This window comes from Chamaea fasciata, unplaced genomic scaffold (assembly GCF_029207755.1).
Source record: "Chamaea fasciata isolate MVZ Bird 193981 ecotype frontalis unplaced genomic scaffold, bChaFas1.0.hap1 SCAF_11, whole genome shotgun sequence".
Taxonomy (NCBI): domain Eukaryota; kingdom Metazoa; phylum Chordata; class Aves; order Passeriformes; family Sylviidae; genus Chamaea; species Chamaea fasciata.
Window position 1 is genome coordinate 15,956,073 of NW_027094096.1, and position 21,717 is coordinate 15,977,789.

Below are 21,717 nucleotides of genomic sequence, written 5' to 3' on the forward strand. Positions count from 1 at the left end.
AAAACCAAAACCCTATAGGAACAGAGTACAGAGAAGGCAAAGGTTAGATTAAGGAGAGGTTAACAGAAAAAAAAAATCTAATACCCTAAATTCGATGTTTAGCTGTGGTCCCCCACCTCAAAGAGATGAGAGGGGAACACAGTTTAGAGGAAGGTGACAAGACTAAGCAAATCCTTTTAATGCCATCCTGTAATGCAGCAATAGATGACAACTTTTCAGCCTAGAAAAAAAGACGAGGAGAAAGGTGGAACTCAGTATGACAGAAGGGGATAAATTCCTAGACTACATGGAAAAAGAGCAAATACAAAATTAGTTTTCATATTCTGTTTAAAGAGAAGTTGGGGAATAAGCAAACATCTTGAGCAGAATTTTAGCTTAAACACAGTTATTCTTCACAAAACCCACAAATAAGCATGGATTCTTTTTTTGCTGCAAAACGTCACAATACTAAAAGCCTAAGTTCAGAAAGACTGGAGACAAGTTCTGCTTGAGAAAAATCCATCAAGACAAGTGTATCTGATTTTAGAATTCTGAACTACCAACACTCAGAAGCTGGGCAAGTATTCTGGAGAAAGTTACACAACTGCCGCATGTTTTTCATCCTCCAAAGGACATGGCACCAGCCACAGTGACAGGGCAGCAGGCAAGTGGGATTCAGTCAGGTACGCTGGATCCACAGCCTCATCCCTGTGTGTGTCCAGAGGGCACTAACTGTGCCCATCTCAGGGCAAGCAGCATTCCAAAGGTTTGTGGTGCCCATTCCCAGAGCTCAGGGCTCAGCCAAGAACATGCAGCAACAAAGGCACCTGGTTCTGCTGTCGGCTGCTGATACAGCAGAAGGGACTCAGCTCTTTCTCTCATCCAAGGCTCCAAGCAGCTCATGTCCATCAACACCCTATAGCTCCAGTCCTACCCAGAGTGATAAAGCTCACCTATCTGTCAGTATTTCAGGTAGTCTGCTCACAATTTCCCTCATCCTTCCAACAGTTATTCCTCTTCTTATCAGCCACAAAGCAAAGGCTCCCTGAGTCACAGCACCAACCACAAAGATCAATAACAAAAAGCTTTCTCAATACTGGGAAACCCAGTGGCCCTACTGAAGCTTCGAGTAGCACATCACTCCTCCCAAGACCTGAAAGGGAAGGGCACAACCTCTCTGCTGAGCTCTCCTGAGAACTTTGGAAAAGCCATTTAAAACCCAGCTTTACCAGTCATTTCAGCCACAGAGGAAAACAGGATGGTTCCTTTGTGAGGAAGAAGTGTCTTCCATGTGCCCAAAGATTTCATACTCTCAGTTGTGCTTCCAGAATGGAAGTAGAGAAATTTAAACCACCCACTGCAGCTCTTCCTTACATTTCTGATTCACCAGAAGAAGCAAATATTTTCTGGGGGTTTTATTAAACACAAGGTGAGGCTGGTGCTCTGGGATCTTCAGTGAGGCACATGGGACCTTCCAGAGATGGATCAGCCTTCTACTAGGAGCTGTGCTGTGAAGGTCTGAGCAGGAGGAAGCAGCACAGAAAACTTCCCTTTGATAGCTGGGATAGGCTGCAGAGAGAAGGGAGAGTTGGTTCCCTCCCTTGCTCTATCAGTGACTTGCTGTGTCCTTGGGCAAGGCACCTCTCCTCCCCCTCCACCCTCACCCTACTGCAGGCAGCAAGGTCTGCAGGGCAGGGATTGCTCCTCACCATGTAAAAAGCCCTGCACTTAATGGGCCTCCTTTGTCTCAGGCCTGCAGGCAGCAGAGTAATAAAAGCAATTACATATTGAGTCCTAATCCTGGGTGAACCAGTGACTCAGGTTAGTCATTTGCCCTCCTTGCCTCAGTTTCCCCCTCTGGAGCAGCGTGGATGTTATTAGTGCCCAGCACCTCTGTTAGATGGGAGAGCTTGTATTTAATTGGACTCAAAGCTAAATTGTTGATGGGGGAAAGAGTGATCCAGACTGGTTCTTCTTCTCCAAAAGGAGATTGCAACTTTGGCAACACAGATGACAGTTATGTCTCATCTCCTGCAGGCTATTCACTCAGCCAGGACCTATTTAACGGATTTTTGGTACATGTCTTCCCTTGAAGCTAATTCCGTATGGAAAGAGCCAGAATGCTAACATACTGTACCACAAAGAGTCTTTTACCTGCTCAATAATTTTGCATTTCATCAAAAAACAACCCTCCTGCCCCAGAATACTCTAGTGAGACCTGAAGACTTCTCAAAAATGTAGAAGCATCACTCAATTGTTTCATTCCTCATGGAGATTATAATCAGACACACTCCCTAACCAGCAAATGATGAGAAGACAGCTGTGATGAAAACAGTCTCCTACACCAGCTCAGACATACAGACAGCAGAACAATAGTGTTTCAGCTTTCACTTAAAAGCTATTTCTCTAATCCCAGGCCACTTAAGCTAATGTGGAAAGATGGCCAAATGAGTGGTCAGCGTTAACAAGACAGCACAGCCTGGAAATGCTGAAGGTGCTGCCTGGGATCCAATTAAACCAAAATAATAAAATAAGTGCCCCATTAAAATGCAAGATACCCTTAAGATATTCCAAGATCCTTTTCATTCCTTTCAGTCCAGGGACCATCTGTCTAAATGTTATCAGCAGAGCAGCCATTCCACTGCATTTATATACTCACATGCCACAGCTGAATGCCGTGTCCCCATTTGCTCTTTAAATAACTATTAATCTCCTTGCACTTATCCTCATGCTGACACAAGCAGCTGTTGGACTCCCCTTCGAGTCCCGCCAGCCTTCCAGCTTCCCCGGCCCCCGGGTCCCCTCCCCAGGCAGGTGCTCCATCCCGGTGACAAAGCCACCAGGTTTGCACACACCAGCACCAAGCCCGGTCTCGCTGCCATGCCCCAAGGCAGGCGCGGAGTTGTTTGCGCTCAGGGGGTCAACACCTGAACTGCTTGCAAGGTTTTGGAGGAATCTGATAAGGCTTCGGGAGGCACACGCCTTCTGACAACAGGACAATTAGAGGGGCAGCCGGCCCGGGGAAGGCACACGCAGGAATTCACCCCCCTGGCTCCAGCAGCGCTGGGGATGGGGAGAACAAAGAGAGGCTGCAGACTGTCTGCAAGGTATTGCCCCTCAGGAGGGGGCTGCAGGGCGTGTGTTTGCACACACACCGCCTCCTTTCACCATTCACAGAAAGGAACACAACAGCATTTAATCCAGAAATTAATTCTTGGCAGGCTGGGAGCCCAGACTTTAACACGTGCTCATATTTTGCTGTGGGGTCGTTTTAAATGACTGAAATGTAGCCCGACCACTGATTCCTGATATAAAGAGAAAGCTATTTGATGGAAAGAAATGAATTGCATATAAAGCCTAAAGAACAGATTATCTAATTTTCAGTGCCTTTGTTTGCTATTTTGTTCCCTCCAAGAGTCTGAAACTATTAGTATCACTGAACCATTACAAAAACCTTCAGGCAAGTCTAACTGCAAATAATTAGAGAGCTACAACCAGATCTTAGACTATGTATTTCAGAGCATCATTTCAATAATGCATCTTGAACTATCAGTTTCGCTTCCTATATCCCATCAGCTTCACTTTCAGGTTCTCATGCTAACTCATGCTTGTGGATTAGGAGAAGCACAGTTCTGCTGGAGGGGTTGCTGAATTAAAACCAGACTGAAAACTGAAGCTGGTTCAGGCAGGGTTGTGCAGCCGGGAGGGTGGCTCTGCCCCGGGCACACGGGGGACAGGGAGCAGCGGAGCCTGCAGCCAGCGGCTCCGGGGCACTTGCCACCAGAGGGCAATGCAAAGGCTGCAGCTCGGCGGGGCCGGGGAAGACGCCCCAGCCCACCCAAACCGCGGCCCTTCTCACCTGCCTCGCAGCAAGAACCCATCCCGGGATCTCCGCCTTAAAGCCCCTTGTGTTAATTAATAAGGTTATGAGAAAGCGCTGCAAAAAGACCCTCCGCTGGAAAGGAAGTAACTAATGCAAGTCATGAAAAGCTCTGAAGGGGACTTCCACACCAAAAATCCCCTAAAATACACAGCTCCAGCTATTAACTACCCAGTTAGCAGCATTTCAGAGAGTTTTGGGAGTTTCTCCACTTGAGAAAATAGACAAAAAGTTACCATCTTCAGGTGTAGAACATCTAGATGCCTCCACCCCTATCAAAATCCTTCTCCCAAATACCAAAAGAACAAGCATGACCATACACACCTACTGACTGCATTTTAATTTCCACCACTGGCTCTGTGCAGGCTCAAGAGCAGTGTCCAACTACTGAAAAGCCTTGCAAAACACCTGGTGCTTATTCTCCAAAGATATGAGATGATGAAACTAATCAACTACCATGGTTATTAGCAACAAGATTTGCACATCACTTTGGAAATTCTGTGTTTTGTCCTTAACTGCACCACAACAATGCACTAGGGCTAAGTCTTGTAGGACTAGTAAGTAACTCACAGCAATATTTCAGTGCTGGCCCAGGGAAGCCAGATTGCTGTTGCTATCTTAGACACAGCAGGATAAATATTTTCTATCCAAATCAGATGACAGAGATCTCAAATACATCCAGAAATATTTAAATCCACCCAAGTTTTCAAACCTTCCTAGCAAAGGGTTTCAGTAGGTGGGAATAAGCCCCTTAAGCTCAACAGAAAGGCTTCTATCACAATTATTAACCAAGATATTGCTGACTGCCAGTTGCTCAGATGGCAGCTGATACAATACCCCATGTCAGCGTTCTGCCTGTACCGTGACAGAGCAGTGCCAAGAAATAAAAGGCTCCACCCATGGCCCTCAGCTAAGATCAGGGCTGAGGCAGAGCCCAGCTCACTCATCGCAATGAAAGCTGTGATTTGGTTTGCCTCTCTAGTCTGTTTCCTCATATAAAAAACCTCAAACAAACAGAAGAAAAAAAACCTCTCAAAATAAATTGAACAAAAAAAAAAAAAAAAAAAAAAAGGAGAGAAAGACTGGAAAATTTGTTTATGAGGAACACAGTTTGGACACTGCTCTGGTCCCCTCCAAGCAATGAGGGGAAGACGTGCACAACTCATTTCTACACCAGCTCGGCCACACTCACTCCAGCTCCAGTTCTAAAATGGAAACAAATCCTGTGGGTCTATTTTGCAGAGGCTTTTCCACAGAGCAACTGTGCAGCTGAAAACACCAAGGACTTGGAAGCCCTCAGATAAAATGATAATGTGCACCAGATACTCAATGTGAAACGCAAGGGAAGAAATAACTTAGTTGAACCAAAGATATCAACAGTTACCAAGATTGATTTGTTCTAGTATAGTGCCTGGAAACCTATCTGATTTGAGTAATCCTACTGTTGGGTCATTGCTTTTTCCAGGAAGAGAGGAGGCTGTTTCCCACCCCAGTGGTATAACAGGTTCCCAGTGCAATGGAGGGCATTGCATTAAAAGAAGCCCTGGAGTCAATCACTCCCATCCTGGATATTAGACCAGCTGCAGCACAATCAAACAGCCTCTCCTCAGCTCAATCCCACCTGTAAGCAGGGAGCACAAATATTTCTGCACATTTTCGCCTGTACTATTGAGAAGGGAATCTATTTGAGCTCTACAGGGCTGTGCAATATGTACAACCACTGTAATTTTAAGAAACTAAATGCAAGAGTAAGGAAGAAAAAAATAATTTTTCCAAGAACGAAAACCAAAACCCCATGAGTGGCACACACAATCCTCCTGCACAGGTGTTTCATGTTAAGTAGTTAGATAACCCCAGGAGTTGCCTGGACAGCTTCCAACACCACCTAAATACATAAGGAAAGCCTAAGGAAGACACTCCATTTCAATCAGCTAGGGAGGAGAAAAAAAACCAAACCAAACCCAACCCAACCCCCAAAACTACTCGCTTCCCTTCAAAAAACACACCATTAAATGACCAACTCAAATCACACCACTGTGTTTCAAGCTTAAACATTTGACTGCTCTGCCCACTTTACCAGAGCATCCCTTCTGTCCCAGCCATCCCAAACAGCCTTATGGCCCATTTGGTGAGCAACATACCACAGAAGCTGAACAGAAGAAATCAGTGCACAGCAGTCATTTGCAAACACACACAGAATCACACATAAAAAACAATCTGGCTTGTATACTGGGGGAGGCAGAAGAGTCTGTGCCATTTTCACTGGGATGAGCTATTCCAGCAGGCCCTTTGGGTTCACAGAAGCAGCACAATTTTAAGAGCCATACCCTGTGAAGCTGCAGGTCACATTTCACTGAGCCACAGTACCATTGAACACAGCAGAACTTCATGTTCAAGTTAAAGTTTCCACATGCAAGTATTTGTGGGCTCAGGGAATGAGACAAATTAATGAAAAGCAATGTGAGGGTGAGTTTCTGCCCACCCACAAGGCCTCTAAGCTTTGGAGTTGTCTTGTTCCCCCCAGATGTAATAGTTTTCTGTTTCACCAAAAACTTTGAGTTTTGCCCCTTGGTTCATTCATTTAACTCAGGAAGAAGCGTTTTTCAGCCAGGAGCAGGGTGTCTTAAAACAAGCACAGCCCAAAGCAGGAATGCCTGTAATTCCTCACTCCTACCACCTGCCACAGGTTCATGTAAAAGACCTTGTCTAATTCGAGGATTATCAGAATGACAGTGCATCCCACTTCACAGAAATATTAAGGCTGAACACTCTACACTGCGTAAGTACTTCTAAATATTTTCCAGTGCATATAAAAATAATATCCCTGACTTCCCCAGAGCAGCATTTTGGGCCCTTGAAAAAGAAAAAAATTCTAAACTGGGCTCTTGAAAAAAGTTCTACTTGCAGGGAAAGCAACGGGTTTCTGAAAGTCAGACCATTTTAGGGTTTTTAGACTATGAAGCTGTCATAAAACAAAAAAAAAATCCCTTTCATAAACAAACCACTTTCATTAGAGTATCTCAGCTATGCTCAGTTATTTTGAAAATTCCGACAGTTAAAACAGGAAAGTCCAAGATCCACCCCCACTTTATACAGTCATTTCTTGACCCTGAGCTTGTGCTCAGCAATTTATTTGACATGTAATTTGAAAACATATAAACAAAAAAGAGAGGAAGGCAGAAAAAAAAAAGGAAATCATACAATATCACCTCTATGAAATGCACGAAATCACAAGACATTAGAACCCCATGATCTTAAAAGGAATTGATTAATAACCCAAACACTCAGCTTCCTAAAACTGAATGAGAGGCCAGGAGTTTTCTACATTCTCCTATTACCAGCTGGACAACACAATGTCAACAAAGATCTGAAGAGCCATAAAGTACAGATAAATAAGAAAAACACCCCCTCATGCTCCCAGGAGATGTAAACATAACTGAAGACAAAGACCTGCATCAGAAAAACCAGAAAAAGACTGCAAGGTCTCGGCGAGGCTTTTTTTGCCCGATTTCAGTGGCTGAGAACAACTGTATGATCCCAGCTCAGTCAGCTGCCCAAAAATCCTGTGCACTGAGTTTGTACAACAATGCTGAAAAGTTGGAAAAAAAAAATAAAAATAGAACCTTAAAGGTTAAGAGGAACCAATTAAAATACAAATGGGGAGGTGGGGAGGAGAAGCAGGGGCTGGAGAGGAAAACTCCAGTAGTTGATTAAAGCTGTCCTGTTTCTTCTTAAACTCTTTACTGGACGGTAACCATTGATGTTATCAGTCATTTCAGACATGCAGCATTTTATTGTGTTGAAAGGGCAGCTTAGGCTGGACAGGATATCTGTGTGTCATCCACAGTGAAAGGCTGCAGGCACAGTAACCACCAAAGTATGGCCAAAGGGCACAAGGACAGTGAATAACATGTGTCGAACAGAACCAGGAATTGAAGTTAGCTCCCAAATTCATCATTATGCTCAATAAAATCCGAAGGCATCATCTTTCAGACACAAAAGTAAAACACTCCAGGTAGGTAGCATTTTAGTCAGAACAAGAAATTCAGATGATCTGCAAGTCAAGCAGTTAAACACACAGGAAAAAAAAAGAAAAGAAAAAAAAAGCCACACACAAACCCCCCACGCCCACTCTTTGAAGCATGGTGCAACTATGGAATATAAGAATTCATAAGAAGAGTTATAGGAGGGCAAAGGGCAGATTAAAACAAGTTAGAGCAAGCAGAGGAAAAGGGTTCCATGGCAGCATCAGAGCCCTTATAGATTAAAAGGAAGATCTGGATTTTCTAATGTATTTGGCCATTTCTTCTGTCCAAATCAAGCAAGAAAACTCCTGCATGGTGCTCCCAAAAGCCTGGACACCAAAGAGCAGACTGAAAAGCTTTCAAGACGGGGGAGTCAAGTGGACTGGATGCCAAATCCTGATTAGATCCCAACTGCAGAGAACAAAAGGAGGCAGGGCTTTGCCTTCCAACACTATTTTTTGTATGAAAGCAGCTCCTGGGCTGCACCAAGCTGGCACTGCCTGAGCCCAAGGATCTGCTGGGATTCAGTACAGCAGGATACACACAGCCAGGAGACTCCCTACCCCCATTGCCTCTGTAGTTCACATCACTACTGCAGCCTACTCAGAGGTGAGCAGGAACTTTATATGGTGTTTTCCAAATATGCCAGGCTGTGCATACATGAAACCCAAAGCTGGTCTTTGAGAGACAGGGGCATGAGTACACAGACACAGAAGCAAAGCCACTGCTTCTTCCACAGTGACTTCACTCCATCAGCTTCACAAACATCAAGAATATTCTCCCCAACTATTTAAACCACTTCACCACATAATCTGCACATGCAGGATTTCCAACAGGCCCTCTGGCATAGGGGCTCCAATGTCTAACAGCAAAACTAAACCCAGTTTTCAGTACTTCCCTCCATGTCCAAAACTTCTAACTTCAGCAAACACCAGGACACTTGGTGCCATGGCCATCTATGCAAGGCACAGCTTCAGAGATTTACATTTGAGGTATTCAGCTGCACAGACCTTTCCCTGTGCAGACAGAAAGGTGTTCTTCCACATTTTTGAGCAACAATATACCTACTAATTTCCACTGGATACCACATTAAACTCTCTACCCCTCCAACCTGAATATTCACAATTCCTTTCAGACACAAAACACAGGACTGACCAAGGCTCATCTCAACAACTTTCCCACCTTAGTATCAAGCAGTACTTTCCTGTTTCCAAAGTACTGGTGACACCTAGCTAGTGCACATTCTGGTTTCCTTTTCAAGAACTTCTTGCACACTTTCCTGCTGCTGAAAGAAGGTGGAGGGAGATTTACTCATCTATTCAGTTCTAGGCAGTCACCACCAGCACTCCTGAGGGAGCCAAATCTTCAACTATGGAAGAAATGCAGAGTAAAACTGCAGCAATGAGAAATCACAGTAGAGGTTTGCAGAGGCTACTGAGAATCTCAGAGCGTAACTTAAATGTGCGGAATCCAAATTTTACAGAGCACTCAGTCAGAACTTTATTAAATTTTCTGAGCCATCACTCTCCAAAAAACACTTCTGTGATTCCGAAAGACACCATGACATTACCGAAAAAAGCCAAAACAAACAAGAAAAATGATTAAATATACTTTTCAGTCACTTCCCATACAGCAGAGAAATCCAGCTGCTGACTCAACACTTCTGTTGGCATACACCTATTCCTATTGTTCTGTTCCCCTTGGCTCCCGAGGCACCACGCTCCAGCCCTGTGCATCATCCCCTGACACAGCTGGACCACGGCTCTGCAGCACAGTGATTTCTGCTCCAGCAGCATAGCCCAAAAACCCAGCACCTCCTCCCCTCTCCCCGAAGTTGGCAAGATTCTTTGTATTTACTTCCTAGATGTGGATTAAAACTGAAAGATTCATATCTGCCGAGACACAATCCATCCCTTTCATTCCCAGACACTACCCCACCATAAAATATTTCCCCTTCCCTCCCTAAACTGGGCGTTTCCTCCCACTTTCTTGCCCTTGGTAAAAACATTTATCTTCTCGCCACCTTGAGGAAGTTGGACTCGTCTCAAATTTCACCAGGTCCCCTTGTATACCACTTCCCAAAGTCCTTGGGGGGAAGTTTAATCCGGATCCAAACTCTGGAATCAATCCCAAGAGGCTGCTGGGCTCCAATCAATGCATTAATTTTCAAGCATGCTCAGCCTTGCCACTTGGGTCCATTTCCAAAGTGAGTGGACGACTGAGCACAAGCCCAGAAATACAACACACCTCAAGCCATCCACTCAAGAAACAAACACACACATCCTGGTTTAAACATTGCTCCTTTAGTTGTTCCACTAAGACCCCAGGTGAAACAGCAGTGGCAGGGGATTTGCAAAAATACAAGATATCATTGAACGTTCTTGGATCAACTCCCAATTGACTCATCCTGGTACAAATTAAAAAACAAAACCCAACAGGCATCCAAGAAAAAAAAAAAGCAACCACCAAAAAGCTCCCCCGCACATCTCCCATGTTTTTGTTGCTTGCTTGTGCATGGAGCTGATAACAATGGTCAGTAATTTCAACTAAAATCACCAAATTTAGATTCAAGTTCTTGAAGAGGATCCAAGTTTACTTTGCCAGTGCCAAGGACCTAAACCTTTCCTGTGTCTTATCTGAGACTTCCTGAACAGTTGTTCCTTACTGGGTTTGCTCCTTATATTAGTAGTCTTACAGAAATAAAAACCCCAATCACCTTAAATGCCATCCTGCTCTTTGTTCCTTGCTCAGGCAGCTAGGCTAACCCTGGAAAGCCTCTCACAGGTTCTCCTTTAGAAGAGAGCTGAGATTCTTGCCCAGGACCCAGTGTGTTTATAAGAAATACTGCAGAGAAACACAGGGGTGAACCTTTCTTGTCAGTAGCTCACAGCCAAATCATCACTGGCAAAGCCTTGTATGTTCTGGGCTGCTATGCAAAAAGCTTTATGCCACGGTCTGCTCCAACTGAAAAGCAGCTTTCTAATTCATCTGACAATTACCTCTTCTCCCAGCACAGAAAAGTTCTGATGGGAAGCTCTGGGAGACTGAAGACTGGAAGATTTCTCAGAAATCATTTACTACTGTAACTGACAAAGCCAAAACAGAACAGGGAGATTTTTAAGAACAGCAAGTTCATTCATTGGAGAGACCCACCCGCATGCCTGACCACGGCTGAGCTCATGTGTCACTCTAAAGATCATGGCCTTGGAGAGTTGACAAGGGACTGCAAGGATTATGGCACTGAGACAGCAGAGAATCCAGAAAACGTGTGCAAGGGGAAAAAAAATTGAACCTTAACACCCTTGGAGAGAAATTATTTTCCTCTTAATTCTACTTGATACCAAAAATGACTTAACACTAATCCAGGCCAAGTGGCACAAAGAGCTTTGAGCTCACCTCTCTGCTGGAGAGGATGGAGTGCTGCTGTTAGACTACAAGAAGCTCCTCTCCTTTCTGATGATTTATGCAACCTTCCTTTAAAAGAGTTGCATTCATTTTATTGCCTACTCTGCACATTCTCAAGAGGCGTTGGAGGCAGTGCCAGAAAAATAACAGGGTTTAACAATGTCTAGAACAAATCCATCGGTGCAAGAGCTCCTTTCTGAAGCGTTTCCAGATTTTTTTTTCCAGTGGGAACATTTTGTAAATAGAATTTAAAATTTGCCTTGAGCCAGGCAACACCCGCTTTTATTCAGCCCTTCACGATAATGAAATAAGTAGTTTCTCCACTAGTTATAACTAATGCCTTCCAGAGGAAAAAGTGCAAAGCAAATGGTTTACACCCTCTCACATCCACAGCTTTCCTGTTGCAGATGCCATGTCTTCTTCATAGAACTACTGAAGCCTCTGTCTCACACTAAACAGAAATAAACCCTTCCACAAGGCACAACTTGACAAACGCAAACCAAAAGGTTGCCACCAGATGGGCTGAAACACAAGGCAGAAGAAGCTCCTTTCTGGTGTTTCTCTATGCCCAGGGAGAAAAAAAGAAAGCAATTTCACTCAACTTAAAGCCATTAGTTTGTTATTTAAAACAACCCAGGTAAAAAAGAAAGAAAAATAGCTTCTAAGGGAGCTAGGTAATAGCATCACTCGGCTCATGTTGGAAGAAATCAGATGTTGGTAAAACTGTTGAAGATTCAAATCATCAGACCAATAAAACTAACTGGTCAAAACAGCAGTTCTAGTGTCCAAAGGAAAAATATTTCCAGACTATGTGTATATATATATACACACACATATATATAGATAATTTCATCCTGTCTCAATCAAGGTCAACTTACAGAAAACAAAATGGATCATCAGTTGCAACTATTTCAAGATGTAAAACATCCTGACCACACTGCATGGCAGCTCTTTTTCATCTCTTACACTCAAAAATGGTATTTTCATACTACAAAATATTTTGTGTGGGTTTCTTTTGGTTTTTTTGCCAAATGGAACAAGAAATTGAGAAGATCATCTGTCCCTGATTTCATACTGCTTACTACCCTTCCTTTTGACCATGGAAAATTGCAAAATGGAGCTGCAATTTCCAATCTGATGTCAAGTGTAGTTACATGACTGCACAAACCCCAGAGCATGTACTTCACACCCAGAGCTACTTCACACAGAGCCAGACTGTCCTGATTTCTGCACAAGTACTGCACAGTTAAAGCCGGGCAGATGGTCCAACGTCATCAGGTTTCATTTTTGTGTGATAAAGCACACATTTCATTCTTTCCACCCACATGCAGGTTACAATCACTTATTTCTGGGCTACACCCATAGCCTTAGAGTGCTGAGGTCCTGGCCCTCCACCTAAACAAGGAGAGGATTTCTCCAGGCAAAATCCCCAATTCACTGCTCAACATGGGGAGGGTCACATCACCTGTACTAACCATAAAAAAAATTTTGATACCCTACGAAAGAGCACAAGGCCATCCATGGCATGACAAACCTGCTGCAGTGAGGGGTTGGATCTTTACTGGAAGTCTACTCAACTCTTGCCCTTCCCTATGTTTCTCCTGCCTCATGATCCCCTTGTTTCAGCCGGGAGGGAGATGGGCACACGGCAAGAGGCGGCTTCCCACTACCCATCTCTCTGGTCTACTTAACCCTCTTCACTGACCAACACAAACAGGGTAGTAGCATCCACTTAGTCTCTCCAAGCAAAAGACCAACGCATTTCCAACCTTAGGCTTTCCTACCTCAGATTAAACCTTTGCAACTGGAAGGCAGTTTGAAAACCTCTTGGAAAAAAAGAACCTGGTTATTTAGGGCCTCTACAATCTTGCAGCCTTCTGGAGAAGTCCTTTGCAGCCCAAGGATAAGACACGTGCCTTTCAAGCTTGCACAGATGTCACCACATGACAAAAACTTCAGTCCCAGAAGTGCAATTACAGCAAAATCGAAGGAAGAATGCACAAGAAGCGTAGCTGGAATTGCAGGGATACCATCAAGGAACACAACCTCCAATGGATCTCCCTATTTCTTGCTCCTAATGACAGACTGTGCTCAAACATGTGCAGTGTTGATACCATTTAAATAAAGAGAGGCCACTGGAAGGCATGGAACTCACATCTAAATCCTGCACAGCTCAGGGAGAGGTTTCCTTCCCCGGGGATTGGGAATTGTTTGCCTGCTCAGAGCCAGCAGAACTGCAAGATAGCATCAAAAATAGGAAAGCAGGAGAAAAGGTCAGGTTTAGCCAAAACCTTCTTCATTGAGAAAAAAAATGGGCTTTATATAGCACCTATCCAAGTGTTTTCATCTTGGGGTAGGAGAAGATATGGGGTTCAGAGGATACTGCACAGATAATCCTTTCTTCTTGGTACCTCCAGGAAGGAAGTAGGTGGGTACCAGATAGGTACAGGAAATGTTTCTCTCACTGAGGAGATCCAGCTCCCTCAGGACATCCTTCCAAGCCACCCCAGAGCCCCACATGCCTGCTCCTACAAAGAAAGAAGGCACACCCAACACACTACAGCTCAGACGCACACATCTGAATTATTATTTAAAAGCTAAGAGGAAAAAGAAAAACAAAACCAAAAATGCATCCTACTGAAGGGGCTACCCTAACCCTCAAAGATATTTGCAGACATATGTATACAGCTTTTCTTAATTTTCAGCACAAAGGAACGCTGCCAAAAACCCACAAAGCTGTGCACTAGTTCTTTTAGTATAAAACTAGTTTCCCCCCCCACCCCTCGCAAAACTACGATAAAAATCTTAACGGAAAGAGATTCTTTAATTTGTCTCCCACAAAGAGCAGGAAGATCTTTAGGATGACGGATATAATCAAAAGTCATGGCACATATTTCTTATGAGTGTTTGAACAAGATGTGTTTATTCTTTTGGCAAAGACTTAATTTGATTTTAGCAAGCAGTCCAAACTTTGCATCATCACTCAGCCAAACTGCAGAGGAACCCAGAGCCCCTAAAGGGAATCTCTATTGCTCTCATCTCCCCCCCACAGGAGCGGAGAAATGCAGGAAACTTGGACAAGACCAGACAAACTTGCAGGTACTCTCTTTCACACCCAATTTTGTGCATGCTTCCTCACAAACATTTGTACACAACACAAAATTCCACATGTGGAGATGAGGCAGGAAGACACAATGACATTCAAAGGGTTCCTGTTCATCAGCATCTCATCATCCTATAAATAACCAGCCAAAGTCTCTCTCCTTTCACATCTCCTACTAATAAACACACAAGAACAGATCTCCAGGGTCATCAAGTCCAGCGCTCTACCAACAAAGAGCTGAACTGTTCTTACAGCTGACCCAGATCAAATGCTGGGATAGATTAAGCTGAAAAAGTGGTTGAAACAGGTTCCACCTCCAGCTTCTCAGGGCTGTGATTCACCTTAACACCCTTCTCCCCTCTCTCAGCTTTTCCCAAGCAGATCTGACCCATTTGGGAGGAGCCCATCTGGCCGTGGTGTTCGGCAACAAGCTGGCAGGCACAAGGCGGCCCAGGGCTGTGGGCGATGGTGCGAGCTCGCCGCCCTGACCACACAGCCTGCACGGGGCTTGTGCGATGGCCCATTCCCCGGCTGGGAATGCATTCCCAGGGCGGAATGCACCACTCAGCCAGCCTGTGAGGACGGCAGAGATCGGCATCTGCCAGCACGCAGCCAACATCCTCAGGTGGCAGGGCAAAGCACCCCAAGAAATGGGCATGGGATGAGAGAGGTTGTCCTCCCTGACCAGGCTGGCAGCCACAAGAGAGGACTCCCTGCTCGCTCTTCATTCTAAAACTTGATTTTAATTGAATTACCTAAATGACTTCCCCCCCCTTAAATAAGGTCCATTTCTAAACCCAGAAGCTAGTCTGTACTAACTTTTTCACAAGTCAGTATGCCTGCCTTGTGACCAACCCAGCAACAGCTCTAAAATCTGAACTGCAATTACCAGTGACAACAAAGCGCTGCTTCTATTTGCACACTGAGAGCTTTTTATTTTTTCTTCTTTTGTAAGGAAATCATGCCAAAGTCTACTTCTTGTTTGCAAACTTAAGATGGGTGAGGTTCATCATCACCAATATATTTTAATTGAGCATTAACAAGTCTCCCTCTCTTTTGAGACAAGTCATTAGCGAGGCTGCTCTTCCTCAGAAACGAAGCCAAGTCAATGCTAATCGGGTTTTCCTTCCCCAGAGTACAATGCTTCGCTGGATGAACAAAGCCAGTGCACCATGTTCAAATCCAAGGAGGTAAGGGGGGGGGAAGAAATCAGATCTAAAGCCTTTTAAAAACCTCCCCTGACAGCAACAGTGACGAGTGGCATTTAAGCGGAGCAAGAACGCTCCTGAGCGCATCGCTTCTGTCAGATGAGCCCAGCCAGTCAACCATAGGGACTCCACAGCCCCACTGCTGCTATTCAGCGAAAGTTGATCAGATAGCAGCATACAAATAACACCAAGCAAACACTCCAAGAAGTGCTCTCTCCACGTTTAAGAGTTTATAATTAACCTAGAGAAAAAAAAAAAAAAAAAGTTGCCCATTTTTGTCTCCTGTGTGGAGGCAGCAGAGGAGCCACGCGCACACGGGGGTTTGGGCTCCCTGCAGACAGGAACGGGGAGAGCACACTGGTTTCAGGACACTTCTCGCTCTCCCCGAGTCACAGACCCGCCATCCCAGACGTGTAAGCCTCCAGTAAACCTTCAACAGACTTCTCCTCGCCACCTGTCTCATCTCCTAGCTATGCTCTCGGCCTTTCAATTTCTATTTTGTTTTCTCTTCCAAGCGGCTGAGCTCCTGTCTGCTTTGGGGCTCGTACCCCGTGCCCTCCACTTGAAGCCTTTTCTTCAGGAATACACACACTCGCACACACAGAGCTTTGGCTGCTTTGCCACTCTGGCAAGTGTCAACACAGCTGCTGTCTCCGCTGGAATGTAAACCAATATTGTCGTTAGATCTCCCTCAACCCCTGGTAACTTCCTCCAAGATTTGCACAGCGTGTGGCAATCCTCTCCACTGCCACCTTACAAAAAGCATTGACCCAGCTGGTTAAAAGCAATTAAATAAATAATTTTAAAAAATGAAATCAAAGCTGCACCTGAAGTTTGCGTCCCACTCACGCCCATGAAGTGTAAAGGGCTGTGGAAAGCAAAATGCATCCATTGTACACACATTTATCCTCATATAATATGCTTATACAAACACCCTGTGTAAAATACCTTGCTGCTGCAAGTTATGAGGCAAGGCATTAACAGCACTGAGTAAAAGAGGTATTGGTGTGGACGCTAACGCAGCATTTGCAGCGGAGAACCTTTGTTTGCAAATTATTTTACTTTAAAAAGTAACCTAAGATGGGATTTATAACACATTTTTAGTTATTTCCTAGATACCATCCACTTTAAACCACAAGCAGCAATTTTGGCAATAAAAGACTCATAAAAGAGTTATAATGCAGACAACACAGGTAGTATTCAGACTGCTACAGGAAAGCTATCTGTGTGCATTGCCCACCATAAACAACTGCCTTGCCTTGCTTCTCCAATGAAAGAAAATTACACTGGCTGATCAGGGTTCCCAAAACAAATTCGCTGTTCCAAACATGAAGATTTGAAGTTCACTCTCATTCAGATGTTTAGCCCAACAAACTCTGCTTCCCATTGCAAAATGCAAAAGCCTCACAAAAACAAGTGTATACTCCACACCTAACTTCAGGGCTGAAGAAATCACACATACTCACTAAAAATAAAAACACATTAGCGATATCACAGCTCAAACCTAGAGTCCTTACCTCACTATACTGGGACTGGGCATTGTTTTCCAGGTACAACATGTTAGCAGTCAAATTGATCAACGCTGCTGTTCTTTCTTCTGGCTCCAGGATTTTGACAAACACCTCCCACCCCCTAGAAGACCCTAAAAATATGTGATGCTACTGTGGAGATAACAGGACTCGGAGTGTGCCTCTCTGCATAATTGAAGTTTTCCTTATATACCTAACTATAGGCAAGGAGGAGGAGGTGGGGCTCTCCTGCCTTACCTGTCCAATCTGTCAAAGTGCCACCTGGAGTCCTCCACTCCAATGGAGAGAGGCCTCTCCCAGCTCATTAAGTAGTTAGAATTCCTTATCACCAATCTCTAAAAAGCAAAGGGAAGGGAAGGGAAGGGGGGGGAGAAATGGCCAAAAAAAGAGAAAAGAAAAAAAAAAAAAGAGACAGGCAGGGAGAAGAAAGGAAACAATAACTTTCCCCTGTCAACTTTTCTACAAGTTTGGGAACTCAAAAGGGAGTTACGGAATTGGTCTAAAGGAGCTGCTCCAGGAAATTTCTATTTATTTTCTAAAAAGATTTCAGGGCTGGTTTTTTTTCATGCACGGGCTTTGCTGCTACCAAGGGATCAAGATGCAATGCTCGACACCAGTGGTGCAGTAATGCAGCCAAGTGTTTGGCTGTTGCTTCGGGTAGATTTGGGACAAAACCCCTAAGGAGCTTTCTGAGAATCAGTCACTGGTTCCATGCACCATAATCCAGCTACATTCTCTGTCACCTGTGTGCTCCCATCCACATTCACAGCAACAGGTCCTGTGTTTGCAGGGCATCACTCCAGCTACATTTTTTTCCCCGCCTTTGCAGTTGCTTCAAACTCTCATCACGATTAAAAAACAAGTAAAAAACCCCAACTCGTCCAAAGGAACTCACGGTGTTGAACTAATATATGGGAGAAGTTTTTGGGTGCCGCTCAGTAAAAACCACCTGGACAGGATGCCCACGGCAGACTTTTCAAAAGATAGGAAGAGCACTTAGCCGAGATCTGCAGGAGAGATCCCCACTGTGATTTCACTGCGGATAGGCAGACAAAGCCCCTGTCCTGTCCTGGTGTCCCCCAGGGAGCCGCCGGAGCGTGCCGGGGGAGCGAGGTCAGCGCAGCGCCGGCGGCACCCCGAGCCCCCCGCGGGGATCCGCCGGGCCAGCGGGATGCGCGGCAGAACAAAAGGCAGCTGCTCCCGGAGCGCCACCGAGCCAGGAGAAACAGAACACCTTTCCAAAGGGCTGGGGAGGGGGGGAGAGGAAACCAAACATCCATATCAGAGCGCGGCCCAGCCTACTGACAGCGCTCCGGACTCTATTTGAAGACCTCTCGTCAAGGAGGGCTCTGCCGAAATGCAGCGCACGGACTGCCAGCGCTGCCAGGGAACACCGAGCCTCCCGCTGCGGGGGGCGAGCCACCGACCACAGCGGCGCTGCAGGGAGGGACCAGGGTCCCGGGCAGGGCTGCCACCCACACACGGCCTCAGCACCTCCCGCTGCTGCCCCGCAGCTGCTGCTGCCCCTGCCACGCCTCGCCGCGGGCATCATTTAACCCCAGCTGCTCCGGGCACGCAGGGAGGGACTCGGGATCACGGGGAGATGGAAGCGGGCAGGCCGTGCTGCTCAGGGGGCCGGCGGCTCCCGGGCTGCCTTCCCGGCACACGGCAGCTCTGCAAATTAAAGGACACTGCGAGCTCACCAGCCTATTCCAGGCTGGAGCAGGCAGCACATTCCTAAGGCTGCCACTAATAAGACGCGGCAAAACCATCTTCAGGCAGGAAACGAAACGAGAACAAACACAGAGCAGAGGAGTGCAGTGTCCCCCTTCCCCTGCAGCAGCCTCTTGCCACAAGAAGCAGGGGTCTGCTGTAGCACAGCTCACCAGAGCTGCGGGGTGCGAGCAACAGGCTGGAAGTATTTCCAGAGCACCTTCCCGAGTCCTCCTCACCGAACACAGTGCAAGGAGGCACTTCCAAGAGCAGGCTGCAGAGAGGAGCACGGAGCCCTCCCCATCTACCACCAGCAATATCCCAGCTCAGGTCGGGGCCACACACACCTTCAGTGCTCCTGAGCTACCAGCAAGAGCAGCCGAGCACACAGCCAGTTTGCCACATCACAGGAACAACTCAACACACCACTGCCACAGCCCCTGGCCCTCCTCTCCATCTTCCCCAGCACCACCTTAGACCAGGGCCTGTGCCCAATGTACTTATCTGATCTCACCCGCGATGGGCACAAGCCAAGAAGCCACACCAGGGCTAATCTGGAGATGCAGGTAAGGTTTGCAGGGAGCAGCCACAGCACCGTTAGCCAAACGGGGCACTTTGCAGCACCACTGCAAAGCTTACACAGAGCTGGACATGGAGCAAGAGTTCATGTCACCCATGGATCTTCTGTCGTCTAACAGTGAGAAAAAGCTATGCTGTGCTCAGATGACCATTTTGATCCCTAAATACTATCAAGTTTTTGATAATGGCCCATGAGTTCAAAAACTATAGAGGGGAAGGAGAGAGCAGGAGAAGGTACATACATTAATCTCCCAACCTCAGCAGGTCATTGCAAAAACCTCTCTCATAGCTATGCTATGAAACTCAGAAGATCCTTCTTTTCCAGGTCATTAATGCAGCATTGTTATGTGAGGTATCTGCCATCTTCTGCCCCACAGGTGGCTGGAGGTGGCTGTGGGTGAAGCAACACCCAGATACAGAGAGATACGTGGAAGTTTATCCAAAGAGATCTGCATGTCAAACACAAGGAGAGGTGTATATAGCATGAATAAATTGACATGTCAGCACAAATCCCTGCCCTCTGTACACACAGACCTGACCTGGCTCAGAGTTTCAGATGCATTACTCTGTGCAGTCCCCTTGAAGCAGATGCTGGACAAGTGGCTTTTTGCAAATCCATCATCCACAAGGGACACAATGGAGGACACCACCAGGCCAGCAGGGGTGGCAGGAGGTAACAGTGCAGGCACCAGACACTGCACCCACCAACGCTGCTGCAGCCCAGGCACAAGTGTGTCCCTCTCATCACCCCAGGGATCCAAACTTTGTTTCACTGGCTTCAGATCTAAATGCAATCTCCTTGTAAGATTCTCTCCTGTCTCACAGGCTGGTGCCATGCCTTGGACATTCACATTGCCATCAGTGGCACAAGTGAAAAGTAAAGACTGAACTTTTCTACCTTATCATGAAGAAGAGAAGTTCCCAGACCCTCATTTGATTCTCTCCAAAACTTTCATATAGACGAGCCTCCAGCAACTTAATGCCAGCCAGGCGGCATCTCTTTGGGGTTCTCTGATTTCCTGAAGTATCATATGCTTAAATGGCTGAGTCGTAAAAGCAGAAGGACACCCCCACCCTCCTCACACAGCACACTCACTTTTCACTGTGGGACAGTGATAGTTATAATTTGTCTGAGCCTTCTGGACAGGTCTCCAAGGGAATCAACAACTGAAATGGTCTAAAGTCATAGCAAGACAATCTTTGTAAACAGAGATTGTGCCTTATCATACCAATTAGCCTAATCAGAAAAAGCAAACAGATTCAGGCAAAGGCCCTCCTTTCACACATTAATAAGAATTACTTCATGCTGAGGCCAGATAAACAAAGTTTAAAACTATTTTTGGAGTCCAACAAGCTCTCCCCCACCCCAAATAGAAAAATAATGAAGTAGAAAACAAGGGATCAAGAGAAAAGCCTGGCATTTATGCTCTGGATGCTTAGTTGGATCGAAATTAAAAATGTAGCTCTGCCTCAGGAAAGGAAGTCTCCTTAAAGTAATTTACCTCCAATACTGTAGGAAACTAAAAAGAATAATTGCTAGTTAGATTTGAAAGTTTCAGCTGCAACCCTCCCAGGTCTGACTCAGATAGTCTAGAAAGCTTCTGGCAATGCTTTGTGGCTCCTGCTGGTATGCCAAAGAACAAAATAAAAAGCAAACAAGACCCCTAAGTTTCCAAAATGAGCTGTCAGCCAAGTCAAACTGCTGATTCAGAGTCTTTGTTTGAATGCTCTTTCCCCATGTTCTAACGTGGTTCACGCCTGCTCCTCTCACCAGTACCACGGGCAAGTTCTCAATAACCCTCCCTGGTCACAAGGCAAGTGCACAAAATTGTGACGATTAAAAATGTCATTACCACAACTGCAGTGTTAATTGGAGATTGCGTAATTTCTTGTAAAGGGGGGCGTGTGCATGCACACCTGCCTGCACATTAGGCAGTTCATGCAGAATTTCCTGCAGATCAAATTAAAGAAAAAACTGCTCAGACCTCTCCACTCATATAAAAATAGCATCTGGATTGACTGCGTCACCACAGACTGTGACATTCACTCAACTCAGAAATGTTTACAAATTAGGACTGAGATAACACGACGAGGAGGGAAAAAATAGAACATAGTTTGTGGTGGATTTTTTTTTTTCTGTTACCTCTGAATAACTGCTGAATGCTCAGAAAGCAAGTCTCTGCCAATTGGCTTTGACAGTCTTCCCAGTGCAGATCTTACAGGGACAGATGTGTACTCTGTGATAGCAGGAAGCCAGGTTAAAGAGCAAAAAGAAAATACTTTCTTTAAAAAAAGC

At 45.5% G+C, this 21,717-nt stretch overlaps 1 protein-coding gene across 4 annotated transcripts in view; it reads right to left on the reverse strand.

Annotated features, from left to right (window-relative positions):
- The window catches only part of TP63 (tumor protein p63), a 101,970-nt gene that overhangs the window by 50,637 nt on the left and 29,616 nt on the right, over positions 1–21,717 (reverse strand). The gene's annotated exons all lie outside the window — the stretch shown is intronic.